Source organism: Amblyomma americanum, chromosome 7, assembly GCF_052857255.1.
Source record: "Amblyomma americanum isolate KBUSLIRL-KWMA chromosome 7, ASM5285725v1, whole genome shotgun sequence".
In the NCBI taxonomy this organism is placed as follows: Eukaryota; Metazoa; Arthropoda; class Arachnida; order Ixodida; family Ixodidae; genus Amblyomma; species Amblyomma americanum.
The window spans coordinates 105,028,780-105,047,114 of record NC_135503.1 but is presented as its reverse complement, the minus strand read 5'-3'; the positions used below and the strand labels follow the sequence as shown (position 1 = coordinate 105,047,114).

The window sequence follows — 18,335 nt, the reverse complement described above, 5'->3', positions numbered from 1 at the left end:
ATTCTGACCTTGATTCTGATCTCTTCCTACCTGTTAATGTTTACCCTATTTCCATTTTACAGCTTCATTGCCATGTCCTTAAAGGACGATAGGCACGAAATTACGAAGCTCAGAAACAAATACGACCACCTTCCTGGTTATACAGAGATGCCCACCAGGCAACTGTGACACTTCCTTTGGCCGCGAAGATATTTTAATCTGGTTTTTATTCACAAGCTGTACAGAGACCGCACAACTGAAAACCCATCGGCAGCGACATCGCCACGCACAAGGCTGGATCTCGCTCTCCGATCACATGAGTCAAGACCTACTTGATCAACGCTCCGCAAGCTCCGTGTGCGCGTCACTGGATTGTGTGCACACGTGATCAGAGCCATGTGGTCAGGGGGCGCTCGTGTGACGCCCGTACTTCAACTTGACATCACACCATGCCCATGCTCTGAGAGACCTAAACCGAAAGTGACCTTGTTAAAAGGCGTGGTAATTAATTACGCCGCTCTAGAGTTTTTCAGGTCGAATTTCCAGCTTTCTGCACCATTAGCAACCATTAAAGTAAAATCTCGAAACAAAAGAAATAAGTGTCTATAGTCCTTTAACTGCATTTGGAGCCTCGTCGTTGCGTCAAGTTAGCGCCTGTTGGGCGAGTACTTGCAAGACACAGTTGTTAGATACTTTCTTCTTGAGGGATACTGGTAAGCTGCTTTTCATGACCACAGATCGCCGTCATTGCACTCCAATCCATTCCTTTTCCTTTTATTTCTCTCTAGTTGTTGGATTTAGTGCTTAATGCATACCCTCTGAGTAGATACATTCTCTGACAACTTCCAACGCGTCGACATACTCTACGCTGTTGAGGTTTTAGAGACTATTGACGGTTGTAGATTTGTTGATATTAATACTGAGATCTAGACACACGAGACAGGCGCTGAATAAAATTGAAATCGTGTTTACCTGCTTCGCACCTATCCTCAAAGGGACTTCATAACTTTCCCCGTGAAAGACTAAGGCGCTGTTCAGTAAACTTAACATATGCCTCTTGTACACCCTTTTAACTCAACGTCTGGAGGACCACTGAAGTTTAAACTGAGTGACCTTTTTAAGCTATGAAAGTTATGTAGAAGTGGTTATACTTTAAGAGTTAATCACCACATTAATGGCGCGAATGGGATTTAACGTTGAGTACATTATGCAAGCAATCGGGATTCTTCCACTGACTGAAGTCTACGGTTCGATTTATTTTATTAGCTATTCTTTTCGTAAATGCCTTTTAGCAAGCGGAATTAATGGAACGTGTCTATACAATTTTTTAATTTTTGCGGAGTGGATTAATTCAGTGAAAACAAAGAAAACATTCCGGAGTAAGCAGTGCTTCTAGGCTTATAATTCTACTTCCTGTTCGGTAACCAATCTTCTTTTTCCAACTAATAATTCAACGATGTTTTCAGCCGTATTACAGACAAAATTTACAAACGTCTGAACAATGTAGTACTATTAAGAACAACAATATAAAAGGGAATGAAAAGATTTTCGCTAACCCCGGCATCCACTATCGATACGAAGCACCTGGGCTGGGGCAAAGGGATAAAAGCTGGACTGAGAGAAGAAAGGATGGAAGAGGTGCCGTAGTGGAGGGCTCCGGAATAATTTAGACCACCTGGTGATCTTTATAACGTGCACAGACATCGCACAGCACACGGGTGCCATTCTGCGTTTCGCCTCCATGGAAACGCGGCCGCCGCGGTCTGGTTCGAACCGGGGTACTCCGGGGCAGTAGCCGAGCGCCCTAACCACTGAGCCACCACGGCGGGTGCTTCAACCGCAGAGAGGACGAGTTTTAGGCTAGCTAGGCACCTTGTGCTGACGCAATAAAAAAGGTTGACTTGAAAATCCGATCGCCGCGGCGGGAAAGAAAAAGAGCAGAATACTTGTGTTTTAGGTCAGGACGGCCTGATGTTCTGCTCTGGTGTCCCTAATTATTGTATTGATGATGGCGAATCCTTCGAAGACGGAAGTATTAAGCGATCGTAATAATATCTGGAGTACAAAGGCGTTTAGGCTGTCACGTATATTTAGGGGCTCCCAGAAGCTCGCACTGCAGAAAAAACAGCATATATATAGTTTCTGTCCTGTAACTCAATTCATTGCGTGCACATAAGGTATCTCTTCAGGTCAAATACATTATGATGTAGTGCTGTGCCACACCCACTGATTATTCGAATGTTTTCGATATATTCACTGGTAAAATATATCTCGTCGCACCAAATGTGATGAATAATGGGGCCAAAGTTCTGCCTAGACAGATGATAATTTGAGCTTTATAAGTCTCCGTTTATCTTTTCAACCGTGTTCATTCTTATTAAGCGCAGGTAACTTCAGGAGTTCGGTTCAGGAACTGTCACATCCAATACGGGCCTGCTTATAAAGGCAGCGTGCAATGTGGGCATGTGCCATGAATGAATAAAAAAAGAGCGCCCTTTGTCAGCGCATCTCCTTTTCGTCCTATCCATGCATAAGTATCTGTCCAGTTAACTTTGCTGCCGTGAACATGCCGGCTATTTTATCGCGACAATCGAAAGCCACGCCAGAGAGGCCGCATTTATTTGTAGCTTAAAAAAAAACTTCATTCGAGGAATGAATCAATCTTTATTCCACAAACTGAAATGGAAACAAATGTGGAAATAGGCCGCATAAAGCAGCTTGACGAGCCAACTAACCCGAATGAAAAGCAGCAGGCACCGAATGCGTAGATAAGCCATAGTGCTAGAAAGCATAACAAAGAAAACACGAATACCATAGTTTCAGATATGAATCTATGCACAGAAAATGAAAAAAAATCTCAACTACGTGTTCAGTGTAATTATTAAAGAATCAGCCATACCGAACATAATTACACGGCGATTATCACCACAAAACCACCACCAAAACATTAAAAAGCGCCACAAGACGTATTGTTTCCAGTATACACAGAAGGATAAAAATACACCGCAGGAAAGTTTTATGCCATACATAACAGATTTTAAAAATGCGGAACAGTATAAAATTCAGCAACGTTTTGCGCAACTGTCTATTTTTACGTTCTTGTTTGCATGATGTATCAGATGCATCATGTTGTTCGCTGTCAACTTTACAAGCTGATTTGTCAGTCTAAAGAGAGTCGGCATGCCGTGCATTGCACTGCACATAGGCACGTGGGATCGTTTAGAATATCTGCTGTGGAGAGCATGTACAGGTGCAACAAAAATAAAACCGAGCACGCTAGGTAAAAAAATCTGTGGTACGTCGACCGGACAGCTGATAAGGCGAACATTAAACCTATCGAATCGAACAGCCGTAAGCGCCGCAAGCGTACTCGCTGCATGCTTTGCGCGGCTAGTCTGCACCGGCAGCAAGGTTCTCTACGCTCGCCTTCTTCGTTCTACTTTTGACGCAAAGAACAGCCATTCCACATATGTTACTAGCATTTCTTGTTTTGTTTTTCTCTTATTTATAACTGTATACGAGTCGAACAATAAAAAACCCTATGTTTGTGAAACAAGTTAGTCTTTCTGCGTACAATAACTTACATTTCTCAGTGCCTGCAATAAATTTTAGGCTTGATTCAAAGTTATAGGTGGCCTCCAAGGTGGAGTAGTTTTGCAGTCAGTCAGTAATTACTCATTGCCATCCGCCGAAGCATAGCCGAAGGATACTATCAGCAGTTCCTACGTCGAGTTTTTGACCAATTCACTCTCGCTCTACAATATGCTTCCCGTCGTGATTAGGTCGAATGGTAAAGCGATAGCCCGGTGAGCCTGCGGATCTGGGTTCAAGCCCCATTCGAGACTGAATTTTTATTCAACTTGGAAATTTTTATACACGCTGTATAGCTTTCCTCTATAGCTATATCACTGAGGCTTGGTGGATACTTATGAGTAACCACCCCATTTTTTAAAATTCAGCGAGCACGAGCCTACCTTATGATCAGTTAATGATTACTAACAGTTCTGTGTCACACACTCAGCAACGTTACGAGTGTCGTTTTCCTACTGTAACTGAGGTCACAGCATTCACTGAAGTTGTCGCTTCTAAGCAAATTCATCGCGGTGAAATTATGTGCCATGCGAACTGATTATCCGAATGTTTTCGATATGGTCACTCGTAAAATATACCTCATGGTACTAAATGTTATAATTAACTGGGTCAATGTTGTCAGCAAGTTGTCTGGCACATGGAGCCAGACTCGAGAGATCATGGACCATGGAGCGATCATCACCCTATAATGATCGGTCTTCACACCTCACTTTTCCGACCTTTACGCTACAAATGTTCTGTGATCAACTGGGACAGTTTTCGCTCCTGTATGGACAGTCTCTCCTCAGATTCTTCGCCAATCCTTGTTGAGCGCATACAAACAGCGCTCAACAGTGCTACAATTACCACCTGGACTGATGTTGGTCGACCGGCACCAGACCTCGACCTTCTTAACTTGTGGGCGGCACGCCGTCAAGCCGAGCTGGCTGCTACGAGAGACCTTACTTCGTCGCAGGCACGTATGCGATTGCACTATCTACAGCTAAAGCACACAAATATGAACGCGACCTCTCTCGGCGGCAGTGGCATGCGTGGTGCGAACAATTTTATCCAAAATCCTCGAATGCCTCTCTGTGGCGAACATTCCGTAGAACGGAACGCGGTCGCCGTACGACTGACGAAGCGGCAACCGCATGCTTCGCGGCTAACTTGTCGCAAGATGATTTCGCCAAAGAAGCAGCGCGAAAGTTTTTCCCGAAATACGATGCTGTGCCTTCTTCATCCGCTAGTTTAAATATGGCTGGCATCCCAGCCCGTGTATATCAAATGCCGTCTGATGTCGACGTAGATGGTATTGCGTGTCCATTCTCTATGCCTGAGTTGCTGTCTGCGATAGATGATGCGAAACGGAAAACATCGCCCGGCCCGGACAACATTCGGTACGAGGTGTACAAGAACCTGAGTAGCGCTGCACTCCCTCAACTACTTGACACCATAGACAAAGTATAGTTGGATGGCATAGTGCCTGAGAGCTGGAAATCCGCTGTCGTGATTCCTATCCGAAACCAGGAAAGTTTCCGACGGACCCTGCCAACTTGCGACCTATCTCCTTAACTCCTACGCTGTGCAAGCTGGCGGAGAAAATGCTAGCAACACGATTGTCATGGTGGCTAGAGCAGCACGGTTTTTATCACCCAGCACAAATCGGCTTTCGTCTATATATTGGAACAGAGGATGGGTTGGCTGTCTTAGCATCTGCAGTTTTGTCATCTACCCGCAGCAGCAATGTGCGTACTGTTTTAGAAATGGACGTTGAAAAGGCATATCACAACATCAGTCATGCAGCCATTCTGAACTACATTGACATGCTTCATCTCCCTCTGAGAGTGCGTACTTTTTTCCAATCATTTTTGGAAGGCAGAAAATTTGTAATACGCCTCAGCGGCGAAGCGGTCGGTTCATTTGTTCCTCTCTGCGGCGTGCCCCAGGGATCAGTATTGTCGCCGACGTTATTTAATATTTCTTTCATACCGCTGGCTTGGCGCTTACATGACATCCGTGACATAAAATTTCTTCAGTACGCTGACAACATCACGGTGTGGAGTGCTCACCAAGATCTCCCTACTCAGGAGGCTGCCCTTCAATATGCCTTGGATGCTACCTGTAATTACACATCATCCATCGGACTTCAGCTATCCGTGCATAAAACCACGTACACGTCAGTCGCCAACCGCTGGGAACGCCGTAAACTTGCTGCAAGTGCAATCCGTCTTTGTCTATCAGGCACCCCACTAAACGAAAGTCCGAGTGTAAAAATCATTGGCTTAATGATTCACCAGTCAGGATCAGCGACTGCATGGCTTTCTTAGGCAAAAAGGCAAGCTATCCAGACTTTGGGCTTGATTAGAAGAATTGCCCCTAAAACTGGTGGCGCAGGCTCGTTCGTTGCACGGCAATTCGTGACGGCAGTTCTGCAGCCACGTATTGTTTATCAAGCCCAGCTTCAACATCTTACAAGAGCCCAATGGGATTGCCTTGAAGCCGTGAACCGAGAGGCTATGAGAACCATTACGTGCCTTCCACGCATCACACCGGTCATAGCTTTACAAGAGAATGCGCTGCTCAATACCATTGATGAGCTGGTGCAACAGCGCCGTGAAGCGCGCAGTCTATCGCACTCCACGCATGCACTGATGACTTATGCAACGTCACACTTCATTCTTCAGCCGCCAAAGCCAGTTCTTCCCCCATGGAAGTTTGTACAGCTCAGCGACAACAATCCAACAGATAATTGCCGGCCAAGATCTGCTCATTTCGCATTGCCAGAAATTTGAGGAACAAGATGCTAGCTTGCCTGAAGGATCCATTGTTGTCTACGTAGACGCAAGCATACAAGACTGCAAAGCAACAACAGGTATCTACTGCCCGGGCAGACCTGTCCTGAATCAAACCTCTTGGTTTCAGCTTACGGAACCCCCTTCGTCCTGTAGCGCCTTCTCTTGTGCGGCGCCGACAACCCGGCTAGCGCGCGCCACCCTGCGAAGAGAATAAAGACGGCACCTGGTCGTGGCTCGTGCAGCCACGGCTAGGCAGTTCTGTTCTGGTGTCGGTTCGTAGCAGTGGTCTCATTTCCTTCGCTCCTGAGGCGTTAAGCCTACATTGTGGTGACCCGTTGAGCCGCGCCTTCTCCATCAGCTGAGTTCCTGGATGGCTTACTGGCAGAACCCAGCCTTCGACCCGCCGCTTCCGGCGTTCCGGCCTCAAGGCGTCGGCGGGTGGTTCACTCAATTCGAGGCGGCCCTGTACCTGAAGGGCATAACCACTCAGCCGTTCAAATACGCCGTCCTCTGCGATATCCCCCGCCCGACCTGCTGCGCCTACCTGCCTGCCTTGCCCTGGGCAGCCGGCCGTACGACGAGCTGCGCGCTGCCATTCTGGAGGACTTCGGCGTCTCCTACTGCCCGCTGCCGCTCTACGACGCTGCAGACCCCCTGTCACCGCCGCCAGCAGCTGGCGCAGGACCAGCCTCGGTCTCACCCACGCCGCCTTCGCCCCAGCCCTGCCCGCCTCGGCAGCCCCTGGCCGCTAGCTCCCCGCCACTCCACCTCTGCGTCTCCGGCGCCGCCGTCCATCGTCACGACTCACGAGCTCTTCCGGCAGGCTCGGAGCTCCCGGCGCCCCCGGCCCCACCTTCGGCCTCGGCTCTCCCGGCGCCGCCAGCCCTGCCGGCGTAACCTGCCCACCAGGTGTCATCGGCCCTCCCGACAGCCTCGGCACACCCAGCGCCCCCAGCCATCCTGGCGGTCTCGGCCCTCCCGGTGGCCTCGGCTCTCCCGGTGCTCACGGCCCTATCGGCGACCGTGGCACTCCCAGCAGCTCCGCCACTCCAGGCGCCTCCTATTGCCGCTGCCTCGCCAGCGTCCTCCTACGTGCACGGCTCGGCGCCAAGGGCGCCACTCGTGCGCACGCCCGTCACGTTCAAGTTAATCGCTCCAAGGCTCTCTGTGAGCGTGTCCCAGCACCCCATGCAGTCCACAACAGCTACTCCCTACCTAGAATATCGATGCGCCTCCCGTAGCCGCCCCTCTGGGTACCAGGCAGCTCAGCCCGGCGTCAGCTGCGCTACACACCTAGCTCCCTCTGCTACACCACCTCTCATGCGTTGGCCAACAGCTGCTGCACCTGCACCACCGGCACTTGGTGCATTTCGCAGGCCGACCCAGATGACCCATCTTCTTCACATTCCCCTCCGCGTCCCTCGACGCCCTCCGTAAGCTCGGCCTCAACGCCACAGCCAGAGTCGCCCTCCTGAGCCTCACCTTCAGACCCCGGCCGGCCTGCACGACTCTTGACTGATACCGACTAATCGTCCAGGAAGGAGGGGGGAGCCCTGTAGCGACCCTCGCCTCCCGGACCAGCCCTGGAACGACTCCCAGCGCCGCCTGACCTAGCGCTCGAGTGCCATTGCCGGCCCTCCGTCCGTTTCGACTTCCAGTCTAGGCGGGGGGCCCTGTAGCGCCCTCTCTTGGGCGGCGCCGACAACCCGGCTAGCGCGCGCCACCCTGCGAAGAGAATAAAGACGGCACCTGGTCGTGGCTCGTGCAGCCAAGGCTATAGGCAGTTCTGTTCTGTTGTCGGCTCGTAGTAGTGGTCTCGTTTCCTTCGCTCTTGAGGCGTTAAGCCTACAGTCCTTTTGTGCTGAGCTCGTTGCAATTCAAGAAGCACTCTGCTCCGTGGCCGACAAAACTATGCTCCCGGCGGCCCGCGTTGTCATCCGCACTGACGCCCTTCAAGTTGTCCGGTTGCTACGACGTGTTAGCCGCGGTCCAACGATATGTCAGGACATCCACCGGCTCGCGGCACGCATCCCGCAGCCAGTACGTATTGAGTAGGTCCCCCGGGATCTGCTGACCTATCAAAGCCAGGTAGATTTAGCGACCCGCCTTGCGAATACAAACTCATCACCGCCTCGGCTCCATCATTTGGACAATTTTACCCTCCTTTCATCAAGAAAGGAACTCCTCCGGCGCCGCACACGTGCTCTCATCCCTCCGTGTGCGGTAACCCTCCCCCGCGGTCTTACCAGTGCAGAGGAGGTTGCGCTTAGTAGGATCCGGGTCGGGGTTTGCCCTCACACCAGCCATCACTCGGAAGTGGCCTCTGTACCGAGAATTGTTTCATCGGCCAGGGTGTCCGATATGTAAACACGAGAACATTGAAGCCGACATTCATCACTTATTGTGGGACTACCCAGCCCTCAAGCCTACAAGGATCCGGCACCTGACGGTAGCAGGTCTTTGACCAAGAAACCTTGCTTCATACATTGCCTGGACGCAGGGTCCGTACCATCGTTCTCTACTGGACTTCATGAAATCAGCTAACCTTTCTCCATTCATTTAATCTCTACTGCATAATTCATCACACCTTCACCCATCATAAACGCCCTGGGGCAATAAATTTCATTTAAAAAAACCGTATCTATTCGTCTTCACCAAAGGTAACTTCAGGGCTTCGGTTCAGGTACTATCGCATCAAATGCAGCCCTGTTGATAAAAACGGTGTGCAGAGTGGGCATGAGCTATGAATGGTTTATAACATATCTCCCTTTACTAGCGCATCTCCTCTACATTTTATTGAATCATAAATATTGCCCACACTGTAAGAAAAATCCCGCATAAATACAGGACATGTGGCCGCTAACCTTGTTGCCGCAACATGTGCTGCACCACTCCGTTGTGCAAACACCCCGTGGTAAAGTGGTGCGGTGCATTTTGCGGAAACAAGGTTAGCACACACACGCTACGTACCCTGTTATGATGTCAGATGTTCTGTATGCCACGGTGTATGTGCTGTTATTATGTCCACATAACACCAACCATCACAACAATATATAGCATGTGTGCTGTAACCATGTTAACATGACAGGATCTGTGTTATATGACTACATATCACGTTCTGTTCTCATGCTGCACTGTACATTCCACTGCAAAGATGCTAACATATGCATGTCCCGTAGCATTTATGAGCAGCCCATGTTCATCTTTGAAAGCTGACTGAACACATGCTGTTTAATGCTTGATGGCACATGATACGCAATATTACACTCCTGTATTTTCTGATCGGAGCCAGGCCCACGTTCAGGTAAGAGGCATGCTATGCATGGTAAATGTGTCATGTCTGTAGCATGCAAACAAATTTTTCTGCACACAGATTACGTATCAAAATGAACACACTTTGAAAGTAAATTGCTTGCGTGTGGTATTTTGCACCTCCTTCAAACACAATCTAGGAAGTGATAAAATTGCATAGAAGTGAATTAGTTTGAAACAGTTTTAATTAAGAACACAAAAAGGTACAAAAATAGCAAAAACAAGCTACACATCCAATGATATACAATATGCATGTACTTGAAAACTGAATCTAATTTCCAATATCTAACTTCCGATATCAGAGTTCGTAATCTGAGCCACTCAATGAATCCAAAATGAAAGTTCAAAGTTCACAAACACACTAAATCCGAGACATGCAATCTTGCCACTTTTTTTTGAATTTGTCAAGCTGCTGAAGGGCGCTCTGCACTTTTGGGTGGACTGAGGTGATCCTGCGGTTCAACTGCCAGCTCCCTTCCTCTGGGTTCATGCCCACTAGTTGCCTGAAAAGAATAAGACATATTAAGAAGCTAGATCATCCGAATTAAGACGTGCGGAATTATAGGGCTAGTCTAAATGTAGATCCGCATTTGGTCTTTGCGCCACTTCTGTGGAAATAAGGGTTCATGTTAACATCATTTACATGGTTATACTAGCTTTTCAAGAAAAACCACGTATCACAAAACACAGAGGAAGAGATGCTGTGATGCCAAGAAAGCAAATGCCTCCAGCATTAGGCAGGCAACAGTAATAGCAATACTGCAGTTACTCACTGCATTCTGATTTAGCATGCTTTACACAGCAAATTTCTGGTGCAGAGATATGCCTTGTGCGTGCTGTTGCTGCACACAAGTACAGTGCTGTTGCTGCCACATGCCTAAGCTTCTAATTTTAAGAAAAAGTTGAATTCTGTGAATTCCATATGAAGAATCTGCAATATTCTCCGCGGCCTTACAGCAACGGCTCGCATGCCATCGCTTCCTTTTCTCACTGCTTCATGGTTCATGCGGCACAGTTGTGTGCTTGTTAGCAATTTTTTTCCTTCCCTACTACTCAAGGCTCTTTCAGTGCCTTCTATTCTTTCTCAGTAGTCTGCACGGTTTCCTTTCCACGTTCCTGGCCACCAAAAAGTTGGCTTACTCTCGCAGCTCTATAGTCTGTTGGGTGAGCTTGCTATGGGTGTAAAAAAGTTAGAAAAAAAATTGCTCTGTATTCATACCTTGGATCCAATATAACGTGAGGTGCTTTCTGAAGCATATGATTTTAAAAATAAACACGTGCTGCATTTGTGCATATATGGTAGTACTGCTGAACTTTTTTCATTGCCAGGTTGCACCCTTCATGATAAGTCACGTGACAAACAATAGCATTCCTATCGTTACGTCATTGTACTGATTACTGAAGGCACAATATCGTCCAAAAAAGATAATGTAGCTGCTAGCACACCATTGCACAGAAATGCTAAAATCAGCGGGGTTTTTTTTCTCAAAAACTGGGGATCTTACACATGACAAGCCAATGCAGTTGAGCTCTGATTTTAATACTGAGCCAAATGATTAATGTAGCTTAAGGAAGTTATTAACTGAGCCACAGTCACATAAATGCTAGCCTTCAAGATTTCAGCAAGGCCATGAAGAACTGCCCTAAAGCACGATACACAATAAAGATAATGTAGCTGCTAGCACACCATTGCACAGAAATGCTAAAATCAGCGGGGTTTTTTTTCTCAAAAACTGGGGATCTTACACATGACAAGCCAATGCAGTTGAGCTCTGATTTTAATACTGAGCCAAATGATTAATGTAGCTTAAGGAAGTTATTAACTGAGCCACAGTCACATAAATGCTAGCCTTCAAGATTTCAGCAAGGCCATGAAGAACTGCCCTAAAGCACGATACACAATAAGCAGACAGGTTGAGCGCACGTGTGCGCATGTTGTCTTTTAGCACAACTCTTGCTGGGTGTGGAGAATAGAAAAAAACTAGCACCTTTCCCAAGACTTACTTTGCAGCTACAGCACATTAAATTACAACTCATCTCTCGAGGAGGGCCGGCTCAAGGGCGGTAAGAATATGAAAATAAATATTCTTTCCTAGCTGCCTTGCTATACTGCAGGCTTACATAAGCCATGCCCAACATGAATTCAAGAACAGCAGATACCAAAATATTGCTTGCATGTTTTCTTTTTTTCAAATCATGTATTAGGCATTAGTATATATGAATTACCTTGTATTATTTTCCTATTGCAGCTAAATTATTTATAATCACATTTTTCTTGATGCTATTTACACTTCATGAACCGAACAATAGCCTCGACATGTGAGGAGTGAACTGCAGTATAATCACTGATTTCTAGTTATAAATCACTGTACATGTGTTGCACCGTCATAGCAGCTCCATGTTTGAAAACAGTCACTGCGGAAACCTGAGCATTTTAAATCCACGTGTTACCGCCTGCTCTGACCTGCACTGCAGAAGCTACGCCTTGGACTCAATCATGGCATCTGTGATGTCACATGCAACCCATGTAAGCAGGGAAGCTGGTCTTAGAAAAAAAATTTCGAATCATAGTCACAACTATGAAAATTCCATGGAACGTGTTTCTACACGGTGATTCCAAATATGCCACTGAATTTTATAGACATCTAGTGCTTGTGCACTTATATGTTAAGTAAGATTTTGGCGAGAAACTAAAGAAATTTTGCTGCAGAAAACTTGCTGAAATACATGCTATTATTTTTGTCTTGACATCAACAAAAGGTAAAATTATCCTGCCTATCATATAACTTGAGTTATAAGGTTCTTGTGTTGCCATTTTAAAAACAAGAATATGTACACGCTTGCCTTTCCGTTTCTGAAGTGGCAACTTCAAACACCAACAACTTAATTTCTATGATAAGTAAGATGATAATTTTACCCTTATTGCATTCCCTGACGTCACTACAAATGAATGGCATGCCTTTTTACAAGTTTCCTCCAGCAAAATTACTTACAATTTCTCTCCAAATTCTTACATATGACATAACATAATGAAATTGAATGGCATATTTTCAATTAGCATATAAAAACATAGTGGACAGGGTTTTTTACCTTCGGCTTTTTTTGGCTTTTGGTATTTTTTTGTACAACAATAACTGATGGGCACGTTGGTATATTATTTGCCTTTGATACCTTTGTTATTTTTTTGTCAATTTAATTATTGGAATAAGCCTGTGATAGCTATGCCGGGACACACATTTCCACACATTTACTTTTCCTTTCTTTGTCATGTTCCTTGAACATGAGACACCAAAAAAAGGAAATGACAGATGTTTGATTCCAGAAAAAATCACAACTGTGAAGCATTTTTTTCATTTACGAAAGTCCTGTTATACTTGTTTCAAAGAACAGAAAAGACATCTTGAGGATTATTACAGACAGTTAAGCATCCAGACTGACAGCGAAATGTACCTCCGAACACTTGTGATGAGCTTGAAAATCGAGCTAACGATGATGTTAATCATAACCAGGGTGCTCAAGTGCCGGTGAGTGGCTGTTTCCTTATTCTTTTAGATAATAGAAGAAGCATCCGCCGCAAACAAGACACCTATAGAGGGTATAGTTTTTTAGTACCGAAGTCAAGGCAGTTGCCCATTACACCTTCCTACATAAACTTCAGTTTGTTTTACCAGTGCATTGTCTTTATGCATTCCATCCTGAAAATGGTAGCACAAATCATGTAATCTGATAGCTAAACATAGAGATGCATATTACAAAAGTACGCACTTAAATATTATACTGAACATTTAGACATTATTATGCAGCTTCAAGAGTTGGCTATCCCGTAGCATTCACACCAGCAGAATATATGTCTCAAGTAGATGACACGAGCCTGAAATTTCATCTTAGATGTAGCACTTTGACTTACATTATTAAATTGCAATATGGAACGTTATTTCCAATGCACCACATTACTATTTCAACATAAATGGAAAGCAACGCGTTCTTAAATTTTATTGTGACCTCAAGCACAGCAAATGACAGCTTGGAAAATGCGAAATGAAAATCCTGCACACATTTTGTTTGCAAAAAATTGATGTAGGGCTACGGAAAAGACTCCGAATAAGATGCAGCCAACTTGAAATTATTCTGTAATTAAACCACATTACCTGGCAGGTTGTCTTAACACAATGGTGAAACATTGCAATGGCATGCAAACAAAGCAAAGAAAGGGCATAGCACTCCTGTACATTAGCGAATCAGTGCGTTACATTCACTGGTCTCCACTAAGGGGCTGAATGATGCAAAAGATGCCTGAGCATGAAGTCACTGTAAGTGAATGAGCTTGTCCCAGAAGCCAGCCTTTCACAGTACACTGAATGGAACATCAGCAAAGTTCTGAGGTTTCCGTTTCGCATCGTTCATTACACATTTCGTCTTTGCGTCACTTTTGTCTTTTTTCACAACAATGCGTGGTTGTTGCGCCATCAACTATGCAAGAAAACTAGAAAAGTTTTTGAGAAAGACATTTCAGGAAGAAGGGTCCTTCAGAGTGCAACGGGACAACAAGTAGGAGAGCCGACGACATGACAGCGCTACAGGCAATCTAGAGCCTTGTCTCCTAGGCTCTGTGTCGTCCTGTTGCACTACAAAATACCCGTCTAATAATATGCACCACGAAGCCCAGCATGAAGTTCTGCTTAGTATGGGACTTTATTCATGGGGCTTGGTGCAGTTGGCTTAAAGCAGCGCATGTCCTCTACCACTCTCTCTTGTTGGCCATTTCTCTCAAGCTGCACATATCTAAAATGGCACATGCTGCCGTAAATATTCATCGTTCTCACAAGTCGTTCCTTCAGCTCATGACTAGCCCAAAAACTATTTTGCGTGCTTCAGGTAGGTGCCGCTAGATAAACTTGGCTGTGCTATAGGCATGTCCGGTAGCTAAATGAACGCTTAAAGCAATAAACATCTTCATCCACCATCGATGTCAGGAGACATCGGCTGTTTGCAACTTCTAACGCTGTATATTTGAAGTATTTAAAATCGAGCGGCTGTTCAAAGGACGGGTGCCCTGGTTTCTGTCATCGTTCGCCTATTCTCTGCTATGCGAAAATTCAGTTATAAGATGACCTTAGCCTCATTGTCATTCTACTAGTACTCCATTGCACTCTGAAGAAAAGAACGCAGAGGGCTATGCAAGCACCTCTTTACCGCAGCATTTGCATGGATATTTTCCTGGATTTTCCTGAAACTGGAAGGTTTGACAAGCGATGCTCACATTTCTCGTGTTCATATTTCTTATTTCTGTGATACAACAGCAGTTGCCACCAGAGAGTGGCATAAAAACTATGTACGAAAGGATGAAAGCTGTGGTTGCATTCACTGAAAAGCACAGCAGCCTTACGTCTTCTGACAAGCCATCCAACTCCCAGTGGCTTCACGTATGCTCAGCTCACATGAGAGAATGTGCCATTCAACCGCCTAGTGAAGATTAGTAGTTACTTTCTTTTTTTGTCCGTGTGCCACTGCACTGTTTCACCGCAGTGTTAGACCAACTCGCCCATCAGTTCGTGTTATTAAGGTTGTCAAACTATGCACAAAATGTAGATGCACATTGAATCGCAACAATGTCGAGATGCTGCAGGAGGGATGCCAGGCATATGCAGTTTACATGCTATTTTTTTCCTCACGTCTTACAGAATATATACTGCAACAGTCATAAATAGATATAAAAACTGGTCTATACACAAAAGAAAAATTTATGTGGTTACCTCTGAATGAATTCCAATGTGGCTTGCACTTCTTGATTGTATTTCATGTTGAGACAAAAGTACGCAGCATACAGGGTCTCCATGGCGGCCAGAAAGCTCAGTCCTTCAAAGCACTTCACTCCGTCGAGTGTCACAATGCACGTACAATCACAGTCAAAGATGCTTGTGCCTGAAAAGAAAATTATCAACGACTTGCTCAAAAACTGAGTTCGGATTAAATATTAGCAATTGTGGAGCAATTTGTTTTTTAATGCTACAGCTCAGAAGATTAATTTTTAGCATGATAATATGAACATGAGGCATACAAATCTTTCTCACATAGCTGATCATGTCAGCACAGCTCACAAAAAAAATATGACGGCACCTCTATGTAGATGCAAATGCTAGACACTGAAGGTATTTATAAAGCAACAGACAAGAGCAGATGGATGAATGGCAATGCATGCGATATTTTCTAGAGATGATTCTCAAGTTAATATTATAAGCCACAAACCTGAATTTTATAGCTACCCTAACAAGGTTCTAGCAGCGGGTTATGCTGCCAGGTACAATCTCAAAGAGAAGACTGTGGCATGCGGATGGTTAATTTAGCTTGCTGGGCATGCCTTATCGAATTCTTGAAGCTGCATTGAGTCTGACATACAGGGTAATTCACAACAACCTCCTTCGTTACCACGCTCTAATTCTTTGTGATCAATAAGGTTTCATACTTCCATGCTTTTTAGAAGGTTATACTCTGCTCAAAGCATCCAGAAAATTATGAAAATCTTACCAAGTACAACCACCATTGGTGTAGTAGGCAGGTCACTAATCAGTTCAGAAACACAGGTTGACGTCTGTGGAGGTAAGAAGCCATTATCATAAGTAGATGAATATAAGGAAACTGCATGTTCAACACAAGGGCACACAGGTAACAAGTGTGCTGAAGAATCACAGGAATAATGAACACCGGGCTAATTGCAGCAGCAGGACTACAAAAAGGAAAGTTCACAGCTTTTTGCACTTTGGTAACTTTGAGGTGGTGCCCATAAAATTCTACTGGAACAATGACGCATGTTAATTGTTAATTTTTCGTTGCCACTGGGTACAATTTCTGTGAACTCAAATGATGGAGCAAGTGCTCTAGAATTTTACAGAGATATGTGAAAGTTTCATCTACGGTCATAAAGCAGAAATTATGTTAATGCTGAGAGGCTACCGAGTATCCATCCCCGCAATAATCTCACCTCAAAAACACTAAATAGGAACTCTGTCTTTTCCTTGAAGAAAATGCACAGCAATGGGAACACCCCTATGAGCAGAGCTTTTGGACGGCCCATGTCCTGTGCTGCCCTGTCTGTCATAAGGAGCCATTGAAGTGCCTCGTCTCTCTTCAGGCTGTGCCGCAGGAATGCATACAAGACCTTGAGGTCTGCAATTTCTTGATTGACAAATAATCCTTCTAGCTGCGTGTCCGTTAGCCTGAAGAAAAAAAGCCGTTTGGCTGTAAAGCCTTCTTGACATTGCTAAAAACAACCATAACAGTGAGTGAAAGGTAATTTGTGTGCTTGCACAAGACTTTCACCTTTTTCAACCTAACGATCCAGTGCTGACCAATTTATCAACACCTACAGGGTATTCCCTCTCTTCTTTGTGTCATGCATTACGCCTTCATTTTTTGGCCCTGCCATCTTGGTGCGAAATTGATGGTCATATGCAATGTGTTTCAGGGAAGCCTGCCACTAATTTTTAAAAATGAGCTTTTTGAGTTATGAAGACTGCTTCTGCGGCAGAATACCAGTGTAAGCGGGAAATGCAAACAGGTGAATAAAGTCTGCTAGTAAGTTGGTTAAATAATTTCTGATAATTAAATTCATAACTATCGCAGTCAGGCAACTGGCAGTAATTAAAAATTGTAGCCGGTCATTAGTAACAGCCATATAAGTGTTTGAATTTCGAAAACACGATTACTCTAGATGCTGTGGCCCAGCAAATTTTAGCTAGATCATGCCAAGATACAAGCACTTTTGAAATGCATGCAGACAAACCAATCCCTCTTGTGCATGTAACTATATATTCGAAATAGCCAAACTTTCCATGTCACAGTGCCAAAGGTAATCGTGTTTCAAAATTCTAAAAATTGACATGGCTATCAGTAGTGACCAGCTAGAAATCTCTAATTGCAACCAGGTGCTAACTGTGACAGTTTTATCAGAACTTAGTTATGCACCTAACTAGTTAACATGCGGGCTTTCCTGAAATATCTGGTATACACTTATATGCATGACCACACTAATACCTCATGCCTACTGCGACATACTATCAACAGCAAGAATAAATGGACTGCAAAAATTGTTGATTTTGTACTGCAGGGTAAGGCTCTCAGAAGGCAGCACGACAGACTTACAAAGGCAACTGCACCAGGTGCAGTCATCATCATCATCAGCCTGACTACACCCACTGCAGGGCAAAGGCCTCTCCCATGTCTCTCCATTTAACCTTGTCATCATAGGCGATCATAATCGCATTTGTGGATGCCCCCTCGAGCCACCTGATTCCGTCCTCGCACCTCGCAGAGCATGGCTTTTATAAAAACAGCACACCAAAGCATCTCCCAAGTAACAGTGCAGAACACAGACGGGTGCATGAGATGAGAAGGCGACACAACAAGCGCTGACTTGCAATGTTTGTTTTGAGAAATACAGAACTTCATATACCCTTGCATAAAGTCGCCACATGTTCCAAGGACACGTGGCTTGCACACTGTGTGGCACACGCACTCCTGCACAGTCGTGAAAATCATTGCACATTTGACAGCTCAAGTTCTTTTTGTGTTAGCAGTAGGGACGGTGTGCTGACGCACTGTTCTCGTAGTCAGAATATCCTAGCTGCCCCAATAATCTCACAGACCACCTGTTCACTGTGTGTTTTCAGTACTTTTCAT

At 45.2% G+C, this 18,335-nt stretch overlaps 1 long non-coding RNA gene across 1 annotated transcript; it reads right to left on the bottom strand.

Annotated features, from left to right (window-relative positions):
- Nucleotides 1–9,996: 9,996 nt before the first annotated feature.
- LOC144097366 (uncharacterized) lies at nucleotides 9,997–15,510 on the bottom strand. The gene is made up of 2 exons (XR_013306992.1): nucleotides 15,413–15,510; nucleotides 9,997–10,162 (listed from the first exon to the last, which is right to left on the bottom strand). It is a non-coding gene; the product is annotated as an uncharacterized LOC144097366 (long non-coding RNA).
- Nucleotides 15,511–18,335: the final 2,825 nt, after the last annotated feature.